This window comes from Leopardus geoffroyi, chromosome B3 (genome assembly GCF_018350155.1).
Source record: "Leopardus geoffroyi isolate Oge1 chromosome B3, O.geoffroyi_Oge1_pat1.0, whole genome shotgun sequence".
Taxonomy (NCBI): domain Eukaryota; kingdom Metazoa; phylum Chordata; class Mammalia; order Carnivora; family Felidae; genus Leopardus; species Leopardus geoffroyi.
In genome coordinates, this window is record NC_059337.1 from 144,762,066 (window position 1) to 144,768,681 (window position 6,616).

Consider the following 6,616-nt stretch of genomic DNA (forward strand, 5'->3'; position numbering starts at 1 on the left):
AGATAACAAATTTGTTGGGCAGTAACTATGACTCTACACGGATCTTAGACAATGTCCATCTCCCTGTCATCGCGGGGAACACAAACCGGGAGGGGTTTCCCGTCCAGAATTGCTGGTCCTTGTTCTCACCCTGTGCACAGGTTAACTCCGTGCGTGCAAGCTCACGTATGTGCGTGTGTGTGTCTGCCCTGTTAGTCCCAACTCTCCATTCCTGGAGTCTCTCAAGATGCCTGGCCCACAGCGGTATCCATGAATGTTAGCGAAAGGTCCTATATACTGGGACCCTCATGTTTGTAGCCAGACAGATCTTTGTTGTTCTCCAGCAAGCCGTCCTGCCCCTCTAACCTCCCTTCCACTAGAAAATCCAGGAAAGAAACTTCCAGAACAGTGGGTGCCTTTGTGGTTGCCCAGGAGGAGGGTCGGTGGCCGCAGGTTAAAAGTCTTTCTTCTCCGTTGGAAACCTTGGAAGCGTGCCCATTTCCAAAGGAACCAAACTTTGCCTGGGCTTCCTCTCGGGCCACGGTCACCGTCTCCGGCCTTTTGATGCAAGCCCCCAGTCTTGGGAGTGTGGCTCTGTGAGGTGAGCTGGAGTTTTCGAGGACCAGAGAGCTGGGAGAAGTTAGGAAAGAGGTGGTTCCTGGAGGCAGAGGGCTGGGATTTAGATGTAGTTTAGAGGTGTTGGCATTGACTCCCAGCCCACAAAGGCTGCCCACTTTTCAGGCTTTGCTTCACAGCCGGGTCTACAGGTCGAGTAGTAGGGAGAGCGAGGACTTTGTCCCCAGGAGACTGAGCATGGTGATGGGGACTCGCGGGTAAGAGTGGGGGGTGACGGAGGGATACTGGGTGGCAAGGAGTGGCTTGGGTGAAATCACGGCGTTCTGGAAAGGATCCAAACTTTGATGGGTAGAACTAAAAGATGCTCAGCTAAAAGTTGCCTAATTACAAAAGGTGTCAGGAGCGTGTTTAGGCTGTCTTGTTTTTCTGGGCAATGGGAGAGATTCTACCGCATTATTAGGTTCAGGTCTTTTGATGCCCCAGTGGTGGCCAGACCCTGGTCCGGGGGCAAAAACCACCGAAAAACGATTTCAGCAAGTTCGTGGCTGCCCTCCTCCCGCCCGTCCCAGGAAGTCCTGCAGCTCCAGCAGAGAGAGGGCAGGAGGAAGGAGAAATCGCGCCCACCACCACCCCTTTGGGACTTCAAAGCAGAGCAGGCTCGGAGTGGATCCCATTCCTCGACTGTCCAGCGGACATTGTGAGTGTAGGAAGGAGGGACTGTTTCAAAGATACACAGGTGGATGTTATTTTTGACTGATTCTGGGGCAAAATCAACTTTATTTATCCTTACAAACGGAATCAAGGCTCTAGACAAGCTGGGCAACTTCTCCCTGATGCTTTTCTAAACTTTTTTTTCTTTTTGGAATCAAGACACCTCCCTCCCCTCCAACAGAATGGAAGCGTGGAAGGATTGTCCCAGTCCCACCGCGTGGTCCCCCAGGCAGCTTCAGACAGGCCCCAGCCTATTCAAATTGTTTCCCCACAGAGGACAGAGTCCGCGGGAGGCCCAGGGCCAGGGGGTGGCCTGGAAGCCGCTCCGAAGAGCCTTGTTCCGGGGCCGACAGCTCAGTTTCTGCATTTGGAGTTGCAGAATGAAGTGCCCGTATGAAAAGCAAAATCCCCAAACCAAAGTTAGAGTGTCCGACTTCGGTTCCTTTACCATCTGTGGGGAAATTTTTTAGTTTGCCTCACACTCAAAAAGAAACAGCAAGGGAGGAAAGGCCATTTCCTGCGTCAGCCACCCCGGGGGCGTCCTGAGTGCTTGAATGGCCACCCGGGCAGGGCCTCACCTCCACCGGGCCATCCTGGGCCACGTCCCGGGGATGGCAGGGATGGGGTATGAGAGCCCTGCCCAGCTGACTCTCCGGGCCCCCAGAAGAGGGGAAGGGTGCCACCTGGGAGGCACAGGAACGCACCCAAGACACCTGGGCGTGGGCCACAGGGTCCGTAGAGACCCCGGTGGATGTCCACTCCAGTCCTCGGTCCCTTTAATCGTGTCCTCGAGGCTTGTTAGGCCAGTTCTGTGTCCCCTGGCTTTAGGAAGTACAATACAGCTGGTGTTTAGCAAACTCTAGTTAGGCTGATGAACCAGGGCTATTTACGTGGCCTGCTGATTACAGAGCAGTGATTAGGTACTTAGAGAAGCTCTGAGACTGTCATTTCAGGTGTCAGCCCTGTGAGATCCTCCTGTGGAATGAGCTTATTTGTGTCCATGTGAAAAAATAGTAGAGGGAAATTCAAACGTGGTAGTTATGAAAAATCATCTACATTGCAAATCACTCACGGAAATTCACATTGATTAGCTAGAGGTGTAATGAGAACATGAATTTGTGAATCTGCTGTTTTTTAATGCTCACTACCTGGGACAGCGAACAGGGGTGATCTGGCAATTACAGGGCTAATTAGATCCCTTTTGGCCTTCAGACTGGAAACTGCACACCCCAGCTGCCCTCCCCGAGAACCGTTTCATGGACTCAGCTCCACAAAAGCCCAGGCACACTGGATTCCTTCCTACCAGCTCGCCCAACATTGGCCTTAGCTTACCCTGGAGGCCTTAAAATGCCCCAGGGTGTGGGAATCCTAGTTGTAGTTGACTTTATGAATCCTAGCTCCCAGGCTTCAGGTGCACAGCAAGACACAAGTCCCTTTCACTGCCCCAAACGCGAGCTGGCCGGAAAGAACCAAGTCAGAGCTGGTGAGGGTGGTGAGACCCTGGGAAGTGAAGTCTGTGGTGTTCTAGAGCAGATTCTTGATCGGCCTCGGGTAGGCAGATGCCAGACCTTGGGGTTTTTCTGTTTCCATGCAGAAGTGGACACAGTGGCGAGGTCAAGGGGTGGGCCAAGACACCCAGCCTTCAACAGCTCCCCAGACCTGCCTCAAACCACATCTTAAATAAGGGAATCATGGTGTTACGGCAATAAGGATTCCAGATAGGTCCTTTGGACTCTCCTCCTGACAGATGATGACATCATAAACCTTGTGGACATTCTGGAGCTGCCACTGGCTCTGAGCCCAGGCCCGGACCAGAGTTGTCTGTGGGGAGCCGTTCGTGGATGAAGTGTGACAGGGTGAAACTGGAGGTACATGAAGCGGACAGGAAAGATGTGGCTTGGGGCAGATGGTTTGCTGGTTCATTCATTCATTCATTCATTCACTTAGCCAAATATTTTTTTAATTTTTTTGTAATGTTTATTCATTTTTGAGAAACAGAAAGAACAGAGTGTGAGCAGGGGAGGGGCAGAGAGAGAGGGAGACACAGAATCCGAAGCAGGTTCCAGGCTCTGAGCTGTCAGCACAGAGCCTGATGCGGGGCTCGAACCCATGAACTGTGAGATCGTGACCTGAGCCGAAGCCGGACACTCAGCAGACTGAGCCACCCAGGCACCTCACTTAGCCAAATATTTTAAAGGCTGCCTAGGAACTTCTGCGAGAGACACAGAGAGAGAGAGAGAGAGAGAGAGAGAGAGAGAGAGAGAGAGAGATTGGGAGAGAAGGAGCTGACCCTGCAGACCAAAGCCTTCAGACAACGAGGTGACAGTGACACGAGGGCCCAGCGTTCTCCGCTCCGGACTGTTCAGGAAGAGCAGGAGGAACGCAAACTGAACCCCATCGTTATTTATTTCTTTGAATATAACAAACCTTGTTAATTCAGACTCTACTAATCTTGGATATTTCCTCCCAGAGTGGGCGGAACCTGCAGTTCCCACGGCGCCCAAGGAAGACGTGTCAGCCAAAGTGAGGAAAAGGGAGAAGTTACACTGGAGCTGTGTCTCCTTTAGCGGCTTTTCAGGCTTCTTCAGCAGGACCCACGGTGAGAAAGACATTTTACCTGAGGGCACACACACACACACACACACACACACACTCGTGGGCATCCACGCAGGACTAAAACAAAAGTTTTATAAACAATACCAACCCTTCCTAGGTATGAAGCCTCCTGCTATTTTCTATTATATTTTATTTGATTAAAGAAAAAAAAGATGCTGGTCACACCCACTCAAGTGATTTGATGATCTATTAATGGATTGCCAGCTGCGGTTTGAAAAACACCACCTCCCAGGTGCTGGGGCCTCGACACTTCTCACAGCTGCAGTGGGGGCCGGAGGACCGATTCCGCAGAAAATGCTTTTCGGTGAATGGATAATGAAGTTTGTCAATTTAGCGCAGCATGGGCAAGGTACCCCTGAAAGTTAATAAGAAAACACTAGGTAACATCCCCCCAAAATACCGGGGCAAATGTGATTTTCACCCACGGCGGTTGATCGTGAACATCTGAAATTAAAACCACCCCTCCTAGCCCAGGAGAGCTGGGCTGGGCCTTTATCTCTAGGAATGACAGCAGCATTTGAACCACAACCCTGTGTCCTTCCTCTGGGCATCGTGGCCCCTCTCAGGGACATGTGAGCCACGTGGCCCCATGGGCACTGTCCTCCTTCGCAGCCCCCTCGGGGTAGGGCGGGCAGTCTTATTTCCGCTCTGCAAAAGGGGAAACCCAGGGCCGGGAGGCAAGGTGTCTTCCTAAGATTATACAGTCAGTCATGAGTTGAGTTCTGCTTTTTCGATTCCTGGTCTAGCATTCTCCTGCTCTAGTGAATTCCTTGCCGGTTCACCTTTCCTAGGGAGCTCATCCCACAACATTTTGGGGGCCCTTTGGCAAGACGAGCCGGGGGCCTGACCCATGGCATCCTTCCCGCTTGGGTGTGAAGCCATGTGTCGGGCCAAGGGCCCATTTGGAGGTGGACATGGTAAGTCCTGGAAATGCATGTTTTATTTGGGATTTGCTCCAACTGGCTATGACCCGAAGGAAGCGAAAGAGTGAGGCATACAGAGAGCTGTAGGGAGAGTTTTCGGGGCAGAGAGAAGGGCGGAGGCAAAGGCTCTGAGGAGCTAGTTGGCCTGGGTCCCAGAGGCTCCCTGGAGGCCAGTGTGGGTGGAGCAGGTGAGTGACAGGAACATTCAGACGGGGGGGGGGGGGGGGGTGACAACCACGGCCCCTTGGTTCTTCCTGGGGACTAGACCACTGAGAGCAGCTGAGCGAAGGCTGCCGTGCAGGGACAGTGCTGTGGCCAGAGCTACGTGGCCTGCAGTCCACGTGCTGTGGGTTCTCACCCCATCTGACAGCAAGTTCGGGGCTGTTAGCATCTGCTAGGTTTAAATTTTTTTTTACATTTTTAAAATTTATTTGTTATCAGAGAGAGGGAGCGTGCACGCACTGGGGAGGGGAGAGAGAGAGGGTGAGAGGATTCCAAACAGGTTCAGTGCTGTCAGCGCAGAGCCTGACACGGGGCTCGATCTCATGAACTGTGAGGTTATGACTTGAGCCGAAATCAAGAGTCAGACGAGCCTGGCAGGCGCCCCCAGCATCTGCGGATTTAGAACACCACCACCATGGCCATTAGATAAAGGGTGATGGTCATTCCCTTTGCTCAGTTTTGAAGGTAGGAGGTATGGTTTTCCAGTATTTGGTATTATATCTTTGGAGGGGAGAGTCCCAGATGTGGGGTCACTGGGTCAAGAGGGAGTCACCTCCTTTTTTAACACCCAGGAGGTTTGTGTTTCTAGTTGCCGGCCCACGCCACGCTTCATCGGCTGTGACCTCATTCATTATGTAACAAGACGGCATCTGATTGTTGTTCAGATTTGCCTGGTTCTTGGCCTATGTTTATTGGCTGAATGACAATGAAGTCAGATCAGGTGTAGGGTTAGTTTGGCTAGAATATAAGGTGTCCATCAAACATTACAATGGCTCCCATCTTCAGGTAAAACCAAAGTTCTGTTGATGACCCTCAGGGCCCTGTGTCTCTAGCTCCCGGAGTCCTGATCTCCCACCCTTAGCTTCATCTTCTGCGACTCTCTCCTGCTCATTAGCTCCACCCACAGTGGCCTCCCGAATGCTTACTGACCTCAGGGCCTTCGCCCACGCCATTCCCTCTTCCTGGATGCGTTTCCCACGGATATCCACATGGTACCCTCGTCTTTTCCTTTAGGTCTACGTGCAAGTGGTACCTTATCTGGCACCTTGTCCCCCACCTTCCTTGACCGTTCACTCCAGGCCTCCCTCCTCCCCTCCTCTGTTCTAGCTTGCTCCTCGGCTCTCGTGATAGATTCGCTTGAGGTTTATTTTCTGTTTTCACCTGCTACAAGGTGAGCTCCAAAGGGCAAGCATTTAATTGGTTCTGTGCTGGAAGGGTGGCGGGTCTTGACTGAATGCACTAACAAACAAGGGGACAGTGGAATAAGTTGCTTTGATCTGGCATCATATGACATTTCAGGCTCGTCGCCACCAGCCTTGAGAGATGGGGAAGGGCACCACATTTGCCTTTATTCATAGTGAGATGTCACGTCGCGGTTTCGATGAATTAGAACGATTCTTGTACTTTTCAAACATTTGTCTCATTAATCGGAGACTTCATTTGAACCTTATCACCTCCTCCCTCCTCGTTGCTAATGAGCAGGGAGGAGCACAGACTACTTGGATGGGGTCTGCTGGGGTAGGATGGGCTGGCGGTAGGACTCCGCCAGCCACGGGCTTGTTTGCTGAGTGGAGTGTGCGGGCTGAGGC

The 6,616-nt window shown here is 52.1% G+C and overlaps 1 long non-coding RNA gene across 1 annotated transcript; it reads left to right on the plus strand.

Moving 5' to 3' along the window:
• Nucleotides 1–1,965: 1,965 nt before the first annotated feature.
• LOC123582094 lies at nucleotides 1,966–4,050 on the plus strand. The gene is made up of 2 exons (XR_006704195.1): nucleotides 1,966–3,134; nucleotides 3,739–4,050. It is a non-coding gene; the product is annotated as an uncharacterized LOC123582094 (long non-coding RNA).
• Nucleotides 4,051–6,616: the final 2,566 nt, after the last annotated feature.